This window comes from Pararge aegeria, chromosome 1, assembly GCF_905163445.1.
Source record: "Pararge aegeria chromosome 1, ilParAegt1.1, whole genome shotgun sequence".
Lineage (NCBI taxonomy): Eukaryota > Metazoa > Arthropoda > Insecta > Lepidoptera > Nymphalidae > Pararge > Pararge aegeria.
The window spans coordinates 231,611-244,318 of NC_053180.1; positions in this window are offsets into that span (position 1 = coordinate 231,611).

A 12,708-nucleotide genomic window follows, 5' to 3' on the forward strand; every position below is an offset into this window, starting at 1 on the left:
TTTTCGTCACTACCTACCCCTACCTCCCCGTGCCGGGAGGGGGTAATTTGCGCGCCTGCTGCCTTCCTTGGATGTGGTAGCAGATTCTCAGGCTCCCTCACCGGAATCGAACCCTGATTCCCCGTTACCCGCGACAAACAATGGTAGTCGCAGAAACTCATTGCGATTACGAGACCTCGTATCCTTATTTTTCGTCACTACCTCCCCCCCGTGCGGGGTACAGTATTGATATGATATTAAAAAAATACCATTAATAAATAATATAATAAAAGACCACCACTTTTATAGAGACATAACGCCACTGTGTGGCGCCGCCATCAGACTCCTTAGACTCGGTACTTTGTCGTCGCCGTCACCTTCGCACCTTCGCCCCATATAGTAGTGGCGCGGCGCGACGGGCCTAATGTGTTAGTGAAAAAAAAAAAAAAATTAAACTTATTGTTATTTTACAATATCTTCTAATATAAACAAGAGTACTTTGTAGTGGTACGTTTTTTTTTTGTTTTTATTTTTTTTAAACGGAACCTAAGTGCCCGGCCGCAGGCCGGACACCCGTCTTATTCATGTTCTAACCTAACCTAACCTATCCAAACCTTTTAAAACTAGTTTGGATTCCTTTAGACCTAAGCCCACCGGCAACTACGACTAACTAAACACTGATCTAGCTATCTGGCTTTCATCAGTGCATCAACAGCAGCATAACTAGTATTAAAATAGTAATGAGTTTTTATTAATGCATATATTCACATTAAATCTTGAATCTAAAGTCTAAAGGAATCAAAACTAGATTTAGGTTAGGTTAGGTTAGAACATGTATATGAGGGGCACTTGGGTTCAGTTCAGTCAAAAATTATATATTATTTTTTACTATTATTTATATTTGAATGAGAATGAAAAATAGCAATTATTTTGAATAGTTTTCAAAATGAGACAGACGGGTGTGGTAGGGTAAAATCTCCAATTTAAAGTTCCCTTATTGCGTATATGTTATGTGTGTTTGCATAGTACTTTACTATAATGGTAAGCGGTTCGTGTAACGACCTTGCGCGTCTATATTTAATAATTGTACTGGTACTTGTATAGGATAATTATAAAAGTATAGTGTGTGCATCTAATCAACCACCACTGGCACCAGACCCTCAATGCCCTTAAATTTTACCTCGTTAAAATATTTGAAGTGTACTCATTCCGATTACGAGGCCTCGTAAGAGTCCCGTATCATTATTTTTCGTCACTACCTACCCCTACCTCCCCGTGCCGGGAGGGGGTAATTTGCGCGCCTGCTGCCTTCCTTGGATGTGGTAGCAGATTCTCAGGCTCCCTCACCGGAATCGAACCCTGATTCCCCGTTACCCGCGACAAACAATGGTAGTCGCAGAAACTCATTGCGATTACGAGACCTCGTATCCTTATTTTTCGTCACTACCTCCCCCCCGTGCGGGGTACAGTATTGATATGATATTAAAAAAATACCATTAATAAATAATATAATAAAAGACCACCACTTTTATAGAGACATAACGCCACTGTGTGGCGCCGCCATCAGACTCCTTAGACTCGGTACTTTGTCGTCGCCGTCACCTTCGCACCTTCGCCCCATATAGTAGTGGCGCGGCGCGACGGGCCTAATGTGTTAGTGAAAAAAAAAAAAAAATTAAACTTATTGTTATTTTACAATATCTTCTAATATAAACAAGAGTACTTTGTAGTGGTACGTTTTTTTTTTGTTTTTATTTTTTTTAAACGGAACCTAAGTGCCCGGCCGCAGGCCGGACACCCGTCTTATTCATGTTCTAACCTAACCTAACCTATCCAAACCTTTTAAAACTAGTTTGGATTCCTTTAGACCTAAGCCCACCGGCAACTACGACTAACTAAACACTGATCTAGCTATCTGGCTTTCATCAGTGCATCAACAGCAGCATAACTAGTATTAAAATAGTAATGAGTTTTTATTAATGCATATATTCACATTAAATCTTGAATCTAAAGTCTAAAGGAATCAAAACTAGATTTAGGTTAGGTTAGGTTAGAACATGTATATGAGGGGCACTTGGGTTCAGTTCAGTCAAAAATTATATATTATTTTTTACTATTATTTATATTTGAATGAGAATGAAAAATAGCAATTATTTTGAATAGTTTTCAAAATGAGACAGACGGGTGTGGTAGGGTAAAATCTCCAATTTAAAGTTCCCTTATTGCGTATATGTTATGTGTGTTTGCATAGTACTTTACTATAATGGTAAGCGGTTCGTGTAACGACCTTGCGCGTCTATATTTAATAATTGTACTGGTACTTGTATAGGATAATTATAAAAGTATAGTGTGTGCATCTAATCAACCACCACTGGCACCAGACCCTCAATGCCCTTAAATTTTACCTCGTTAAAATATTTGAAGTGTACTCATTCCGATTACGAGGCCTCGTAAGAGTCCCGTATCATTATTTTTCGTCACTACCTACCCCTACCTCCCCGTGCCGGGAGGGGGTAATTTGCGCGCCTGCTGCCTTCCTTGGATGTGGTAGCAGATTCTCAGGCTCCCTCACCGGAATCGAACCCTGATTCCCCGTTACCCGCGACAAACAATGGTAGTCGCAGAAACTCATTGCGATTACGAGACCTCGTATCCTTATTTTTCGTCACTACCTCCCCCCCGTGCGGGGTACAGTATTGATATGATATTAAAAAAATACCATTAATAAATAATATAATAAGAGACCACCACTTTTATAGAGACATAACGCCACTGTGTGGCGCCGCCATCAGACTCCTTAGACTCGGTACTTTGTCGTCGCCGTCACCTTCGCACCTTCGCCCCATATAGTAGTGGCGCGGCGCGACGGGCCTAATGTGTTAGTGAAAAAAAAAAAAAAAAATGAAATTAATTGTTATTTTACAATATCTTCTAATATGAATAAGAGTACTTTGTATTGGTACGTTTTGTTTTTTGTTTTTTTTTTTTTTTAAACGGAACTGAACCTAAGGGACCGGCCTGCGGCCGGGCACCCGTCTTATTCATGTTCTAACCTAACCTAACCTATCCAAACCTTTTAAAACTAGTTTGGATAACTTTAGACCTAAGCCCACCGGCAACTACGACTAACTAATCACTGATCTAGCTATCTGGCTTTCATCAGTGCATCAACAGCAGCATAACTAGTATTAAAATAGTAATGAGTTTTTATTAATGCATATATTCACATTAAATCTTGAATCTAAAGTCTAAAGGAATCAAAACTAGATTTAGGTTAGGTTAGGTTAGAACATGTATATGAGGGGCACTTGGGTTCAGTTCAGTCAAAAATTATATATTATTTACTATTATTTATATTTGAATGAGAATGAAAAATAGCAATTATTTTGAATAGTTTTCAGAATGAGACAGACGGGTGTGGTAGGGTAAAATCTCCAATTTAAAGTTCCCTTATTGCGTATATGTTATGTGTGTTTGCATAGTAGTTTACTATAATGGTAAGCGGTTCGTGTAACGATCTTGCGCGTCTATATTTACAAGTGTGTGGGCAGTTCGTGTATTGATTATTCGATGACGAGCCCTCGTAAGAGTCCCGTATCGTTATTTTTCGTCACTACCTACCCGTACCTCCCCCCCCGTGCAGGGAGTGGGTAATTTGCGCGCCTGCTGCCTTCCTTGGATGTGGTAGCAGTTTCTCAGGCTCCCTCACCGGAATCGAACCCTGATTCCCCGTTACCCGCGACAAACAATGGTAGTCGCAGAAACTCATTCCGATTACGAGACCTCGTAAGAGTCCCGTATCGTTATTTTTCGTCACTACCTACCCCCCTACCTCCCCCCGTGCGGGGTACAATATTGATATGATATTAAAAAAATACCATTAATAAATAACATAATAAAAGACCACCACTTTTATAGAGACATAACGCCACATAATTATAAAAAGTATAGTGTGTGGATCTAATCAACCACCACTGGCACCAGACCCTCAATGCCCTTAAATTTTACCTCGTTAAAATATTTAAAGTGTACTCATTCCGATTGCGAGACCTCGTAAGAGTCCCGTATCGTTATTTTTCGTCACTACCTACCCGTACCTCCCCCCTGTGCGGGGTACAATATTGATATGATATTAAAATAATACCATTAATAAATAACATAATAAAAGACCACCACTTTTATAGAGACATAACGCCACTGTGTGGCGCCGCCATCAGTCTCCTGAGACTCGGTACTTTGTCGTCGCCGTCGACTTCGCACCTTCGCCCCATATAGTAGTGGCGCGGCGCGACGGGCCTAATGTGTTAGTGAAAAAAAAAAAAAAAAATGAAATTAATTGTTATTTTACAATATCTTCTAATATGAATAAGAGTACTTTGTATTGGTACGTTTTGTTTTTTGTTTTTTTTTTTTTTTAAACGGAACTGAACCTAAGTGACCGGCCTGCGGCCGGGCACCCGTCTTATTCATGTTCTAACCTAACCTAACCTATCCAAACCTTTTAAAACTAGTTTGGATTCCTTTAGACCTAAGCCCACCGGCAACTACGACTAACTAAACACTGATCTAGCTATCTGGCTTTCATCAGTGCATCAACAGCAGCATAACTAGTATTAAAATAGTATTGAGTTTTTTGAAGTGAAAACTTCTTTAGCGGCGTTGAGCACTTTTTCTGTAATGGGTATAAAATCTTAAACTCGCGTCAGGACACGTGACCTGATCGAAAAAGCGTAAGACGGATGGATGCACTTTTTCTGTAATGTGTTTTTGAATTTTTAAATAATGAATTTGGTTTAACTATGTCGAATGATCGCAATCTTAGCACAACGAAATACAAAACTACTATTGATGCGGTCTTTATTAGACATTTAAATAGGTTCGAATCAAAACTGTTCGTTTCTTACTTCAGCTACCATAAACCTATCGTATCAGTTTTAGAGATTGGCGATGATAGTTCTGATAATGATGATGGTCAAAAAGTCGTTGAAATTATGAATGAAAGTTGATTTTTCGGAGAGATAAACTTTTTAATGTAAAATAATTGTAATAGTTTTAAAGTGTTACATTTTTAATGTAATATAAATTGTCATGTTTGTGTACGATAGCGCAATAAATGAATATTGTATTCTACCACATAAATGATAGTACTTTTATACTGATAAAGCAATTGGTGCAAAATTATTCCCTAACCATTCCAAAATATCAAACATGCTCAACGTTAATTAATAATCAGTTCAGTTCAGTTCAGTCAAAAATTATATATTATTTACTATTATTTAGATTTGAATGAGAATGAAAAATAGCAATTATTTTGAATAGTTTTCAGAATGAGACAGAAGGGTGTGGTAGGGTAAAATCTCCAATGTAAAGTTCCCTTATTACGTATATGTTATATATTGTGTTTGCATAGTACTTTACTATAATGGTAAGCGGTTCGTGTAACGACCTTGCGCGTCTATATTTACAAGTGTGTGGGCAGTTCGTGTATTGATTATTCGATACTTTTGAAATATTTATAATTCTCAAACTCAACTCTATGTCATTACCAGTAATTGTACTGGTACTTGTACAGGATAATTATAAAAAGTATAGTGTGTGCATCTAATCAACCACTGGCCCCAGACCCTCAATGCCCTTAAATTTTACCTCGTTAAAATATTTAAAGTGTACTCATTCCGATTACGAGACCTCGTAAGAGTCCCGTATCGTTATTTTTCGTCACTACTTCCCGTACCTCCCCCCCCCGTGCAGGGAGTGGGTAATTTGCGCGCCTGCTGCCTTCCTTGGATGTGGTAGCAGTTTCTCAGGCTCCCTCACCGGAATCGAACCCTGATTCCCCGTTACCCGCGCCCAACAACGGTAGTCGCAGAAACTCATTCCGATTACGAGACCTCGTAAGAGTCCGGTATCGTTATTTTTCGTCACTACCTACCCCCCTACCTCCCCCCGTGCGGGGTACAATATTGATATGATATTAAAAAAATACCATTAATAAATAACATAATAAAAGACCACCACTTTTATAGAGACATAACGCCACTGTGTGGCGCCGCCATCAGACTCGGTACTTCGTCCTCACCGTCACCTTCGCACCTTCGCCCCGTCGCGCCGCGCCACTACTATATAGTAGTGGCGCGGCGCGACGGGCCTAATGTGTTAGTGAAAAAAAAAAAAAAAAAATTTAATTAATTGTTATTTTACAATATCTTCTAATTTAAATAAGAGTACTTTGTAGTGGTACGTTTTGTTTTTATTTTTTTTTAAACGGAAGTGAACCTAAGTGCCCGGCCTGCGGCCGGGCACCCGTCTTATTCATGTTCTAACCTAACCTAACCTATCCAAACCTTTTAAAACTAGTTTGGATTCCTTTAGACCTAAGCCCACCGGCAACTACGACTAACTAAACACTGATCTAGCTATCTGGCTTTCATCAGTGCATCAACAGCAGCATAACTAGTATTAAAATAGTATTGAGTTTTTTGAAGTGAAAACTTCTTTAGCGGCGTTGAGCACTTTTTCTGTAATGGGTATAAAATCTTAAACTCGCGTCAGGACACGTGACCTGATCGAAAAAGCGTAAGACGGATGGATGCACTTTTTCGGTAATGTGTTTTTGAATTTTTAAATAATGAATTTGGTTTAACTATGTCGAATGATCGCAATCTTAGCACAACGAAATACAAAACTACTATTGATGCGGTCTTTATTAGACATTTAAATAGGTTCGAATCAAAACTGTTCGTTTCTTACTTCAGCTACCATAAACCTATCGTATCAGTTTTAGAGATTGGCGATGATAGTTCTGGTAATGATGATGGTCAAAAAGTCGTTGAAATTATGGATGAAAGTTGATTTTTCGGAGAGATAAACTTTTTAATGTAAAATAATTGTAATAGTTTTAAAGTGTTAAATTTTTAATGTAATATAAATTGTCATGTTTGTGTACGATAGCGCAATAAATGAATATTGTATTCTACCACATAAATGATAGTACTTTTATACTGATAAAGCAATTGGTGCAAAATTATTCCCTAACCATTCCAAAATATCAAACATGCTCAACGTTAATTAATAATCAGTTCAGTTCAGTTCAGTCAAAAATTATAATATATTATTTACTATTATTTAGATTTGAATGAGAATGAAAAATAGCAATTATTTTGAATAGTTTTCAGAATGAGACAGACGGGTGTGGTAGGGTAAAATCTCCAATTTAAAGTTCCCTTATTGCGTATATGTTATATATTGTGTTTGCATAGTACTTTACTATAATGGTAAGCGGTTCGTGTAACGACCTTGCGCGTCTATATTTACAAGTGTGTGGGCAGTTCGTGTATTGATTATTCGATACTTTTGAAATATTTATAATTCTCAAACTCAACTCTATGTCATTACCAGTAATTGTACTGGTACTTGTAAAGGATAATTATAAAAAGTATAGTGTGTGCATCTAATCAACCACTGGCACCAGACCCTCAATGCCCTTAAATTTTACCTCGTTAAAATATTTAAAGTGTACTCATTCCGATTACGAGACCTCGTAAGAGTCCCGTATCGTTATTTTTCGTCACTACTTCCCGTACCTCCCCCCCCCCCGTGCAGGGAGTGGGTAATTTGCGCGCCTGCTGCCTTCCTTGGATGTGGTAGCAGTTTCTCAGGCTCCCTCACCGGAATCGAACCCTGATTCCCCGTTACCCGCGACAAACAATGGTAGTCGCAGAAACTCATTCCGATTACGAGACCTCGTAAGAGTCCGGTATCGTTATTTTTCGTCACTACCTACCCCCCTACCTCCCCCCGTGCGGGGTACAATATTGATATGATATTAAAAAAATACCATTCATAAATAACATAATAAAAGACCACCACTTTTATAGAGACATAACGCCACTGTGTGGCGCCGCCATCAGACTCGGTACTTCGTCCTCACCGTCACCTTCGCACCTTCGCCCCATATAGTAGTGGCGCGGCGCGACGGGCCTAATGTGTTAGTGAAAAAAAAAAAAAAATTTAATTAATTGTTATTTTACAATATCTTCTAATTTAAATAAGAGTACTTTGTAGTGGTACGTTTTGTTTTTATTTTTTTTTAAACGGAAGTGAACCTAAGTGCCCGGCCTGCGGCCGGGCACCCGTCTTATTCATGTTCTAACCTAACCTAACCTATCCAAACCTTTTAAAACAAGTTTGGATTCCTTTAGACCTAAGCCCACCGGCAACTACGACTAACTAAACACTGATCTAGCTATCTGGCTTTCATCAGTGCATCAACAGCAGCATAACTAGTATTAAAATAGTAATGAGTTTTTTGAAGTGAAAACTTCTTTAGCGGCGTTGAGCACTTTTTCTGTAATGGGTATAAAATCTTAAACTCGCGTCAGGACACGTGACCTGATCGAAAAAGCGTAAGACGGATGGATGCACTTTTTCTGTAATGTGTTTTTGAATTTTTAAATAATGAATTTGGTTTAACTATGTCGAATGATCGCAATCTTAGCACAACGAAATACAAAACTACTATTGATGCGGTCTTTATTAGACATTTAAATAGGTTTGAATCAAAACTGTTCGTTTCTTACTTCAGCTACCATAAACCTATCGTATCAGTTTTAGAGATTGGCGATGATAGTTCTGGTAATGATGATGGTCAAAAAGTCGTTGAAATTATGGATGAAAGTTGATTTTTCGGAGAGATAAACTTTTTAATGTAAAATAATTGTAATAGTTTTAAAGTGTTAAATTTTTAATGTAATATAAATTGTCATGTTTGTGTACGATAGCGCAATAAATGAATATTGTATTCTACCACATAAATGATAGTACTTTTATACTGATAAAGCAATTGGTGCAAAATTATTCCCTAACCATTCCAAAATATCAAACATGCTCAACGTTAATTAATAATCAGTTCAGTTCAGTTCAGTCAAAAATTATAATATATTATTTACTATTATTTAGATTTGAATGAGAATGAAAAATAGCAATTATTTTGAATAGTTTTCAGAATGAGACAGACGGGTGTGGTAGGGTAAAATCTCCAATTTAAAGTTCCCTTATTGCGTATATGTTATATATTGTGTTTGCATAGTACTTTACTATAATGGTAAGCGGTTCGTGTAACGACCTTGCGCGTCTATATTTACAAGTGTATTGATTATTCGATACTTTTGAAATATTTATAATTCTCAAACTCAACTCTATGTCATTACCAGTAATTGTACTGGTACTTGTAAAGGATAATTATAAAAAGTATAGTGTGTGCATCTAATCAACCACTGGCACCAGACCCTCAATGCCCTTAAATTTTACCTCGTTAAAATATTTAAAGTGTACTCATTCCGATTACGAGACCTCGTAAGAGTCCCGTATCGTTATTTTTCGTCACTACTTCCCGTACCTCCCCCCCCCCCGTGCAGGGAGTGGGTAATTTGCGCGCCTGCTGCCTTCCTTGGATGTGGTAGCAGTTTCTCAGGCTCCCTCACCGGAATCGAACCCTGATTCCCCGTTACCCGCGACAAACAATGGTAGTCGCAGAAACTCATTCCGATTACGAGACCTCGTAAGAGTCCGGTATCGTTATTTTTCGTCACTACCTACCCCCCTACCTCCCCCCGTGCGGGGTACAATATTGATATGATATTAAAAATATACCATTAATAAATAACATAATAAAAGACCACCACTTTTATAGAGACATAACGCCACTGTGTGGCGCCGCCATCAGACTCGGTACTTCGTCCTCACCGTCACCTTCGCACCTTCGCCCCATATAGTAGTGGCGCGGCGCGACGGGCCTAATGTGTTAGTGAAAAAAAAAAAAAAATTTAATTAATTGTTATTTTACAATATCTTCTAATATAAATAAGAGTACTTTGTAGTGGTACGTTTTGTTTTTATTTTTTTTTAAACGGAAGTGAACCTAAGTGCCCGGCCTGCGGCCGGGCACCCGTCTTATTCATGTTCTAACCTAACCTAACCTATCCAAACCTTTTAAAACAAGTTTGGATTCCTTTAGACCTAAGCCCACCGGCAACTACGACTAACTAAACACTGATCTAGCTATCTGGCTTTCATCAGTACATCAACAGCAGCATAACTAGTATTAAAATAGTAATGAGTTTTTTGAAGTGAAAACTTCTTTAGCGGCGTTGAGCACTTTTTCTGTAATGGGTATAAAATCTTAAACTCGCGTCAGGACACGTGACCTGATCGAAAAAGCGTAAGACGGATGGATGCACTTTTTCTGTAATGTGTTTTTGAATTTTTAAATAATGAATTTGGTTTAACTATGTCGAATGATCGCAATCTTAGCACAACGAAATACAAAACTACTATTGATGCGGTCTTTATTAGACATTTAAATAGGTTCGAATCAAAACTGTTCGTTTCTTACTTCAGCTACCATAAACCTATCGTATCAGTTTTAGAGATTGGCGATGATAGTTCTGGTAATGATGATGGTCAAAAAGTCGTTGAAATTATGGATGAAAGTTGATTTTTCGGAGAGATAAACTTTTTAATGTAAAATAATTGTAATAGTTTTAAAGTGTTAAATTTTTAATGTAATATAAATTGTCATGTTTGTGTACGATAGCGCAATAAATGAATATTGTATTCTACCACATAAATGATAGTACTTTTATACTGATAAAGCAATTGGTGCAAAATTATTCCCTAACCATTCCAAAATATCAAACATGCTCAACGTTAATTAATAATCAGTTCAGTTCAGTTCAGTCAAAAATTATAATATATTATTTACTATTATTTAGATTTGAATGAGAATGAAAAATAGCAATTATTTTGAATAGTTTTCAGAATGAGACAGACGGGTGTGGTAGGGTAAAATCTCCAATTTAAAGTTCCCTTATTGCGTATATGTTATATATTGTGTTTGCATAGTACTTTACTATAATGGTAAGCGGTTCGTGTAACGACCTTGCGCGTCTATATTTACAAGTGTATTGATTATTCGATACTTTTGAAATATTTATAATTCTCAAACTCAACTCTATGTCATTACCAGTAATTGTACTGGTACTTGTAAAGGATAATTATAAAAAGTATAGTGTGTGCATCTAATCAACCACTGGCACCAGACCCTCAATGCCCTTAAATTTTACCTCGTTAAAATATTTAAAGTGTACTCATTCCGATTACGAGACCTCGTAAGAGTCCCGTATCGTTATTTTTCGTCACTACTTCCCGTACCTCCCCCCCCCCCCGTGCAGGGAGTGGGTAATTTGCGCGCCTGCTGCCTTCCTTGGATGTGGTAGCAGTTTCTCAGGCTCCCTCACCGGAATCGAACCCTGATTCCCCGTTACCCGCGACAAACAATGGTAGTCGCAGAAACTCATTCCGATTACGAGACCTCGTAAGAGTCCGGTATCGTTATTTTTCGTCACTACCTACCCCCCTACCTCCCCCCGTGCGGGGTACAATATTGATATGATATTAAAAATATACCATTAATAAATAACATAATAAAAGACCACCACTTTTATAGAGACATAACGCCACTGTGTGGCGCCGCCATCAGACTCGGTACTTCGTCCTCACCGTCACCTTCGCACCTTCGCCCCATATAGTAGTGGCGCGGCGCGACGGGCCTAATGTGTTAGTGAAAAAAAAAAAAAAATTTAATTAATTGTTATTTTACAATATCTTCTAATATAAATAAGAGTACTTTGTAGTGGTACGTTTTGTTTTTATTTTTTTTTAAACGGAAGTGAACCTAAGTGCCCGGCCTGCGGCCGGGCACCCGTCTTATTCATGTTCTAACCTAACCTAACCTATCCAAACCTTTTAAAACTAGTTTGGATTCCTTTAGACCTAAGCCCACCGGCAACTACGACTAACTAAACACTGATCTAGCTATCTGGCTTTCATCAGTACATCAACAGCAGCATAACTAGTATTAAAATAGTAATGAGTTTTTTGAAGTGAAAACTTCTTTAGCGGCGTTGAGCACTTTTTCTGTAATGGGTATAAAATCTTAAACTCGCGTCAGGACACGTGACCTGATCGAAAAAGCGTAAGACGGATGGATGCACTTTTTCTGTAATGTGTTTTTGAATTTTTAAATAATGAATTTGGTTTAACTATGTCGAATGATCGCAATCTTAGCACAACGAAATACAAAACTACTATTGATGCGGTCTTTATTAGACATTTAAATAGGTTCGAATCAAAACTGTTCGTTTCTTACTTCAGCTACCATAAACCTATCGTATCAGTTTTAGAGATTGGCGATGATAGTTCTGGTAATGATGATGGTCAAAAAGTCGTTGAAATTATGAATGAAAGTTGATTTTTCGGAGAGATAAACTTTTTAATGTAAAATAATTGTAATAGTTTTAAAGTGTTACATTTTTAATGTAATATAAATTGTCATGTTTGTGTACGATAGCGCAATAAATGAATATTGTATTCTACCACATAAATGATAGTACTTTTATACTGATAAAGCAATTGGTGCAAAATTATTCCCTAACCATTCCAAAATATCAAACATGCTCAACGTTAATTAATAATCAGTTCAGTTCAGTTCAGTCAAAAATTATATATTATTTACTATTATTTAGATTTGAATGAGAATGAAAAATAGCAATTATTTTGAATAGTTTTCAGAATGAGACAGACGGGTGTGGTAGGGTAAAATCTCCAATTTAAAGTTCCCTTATTGCGTATATGTTATATATTGTGTTTGCATAGTACTTTACTATAATG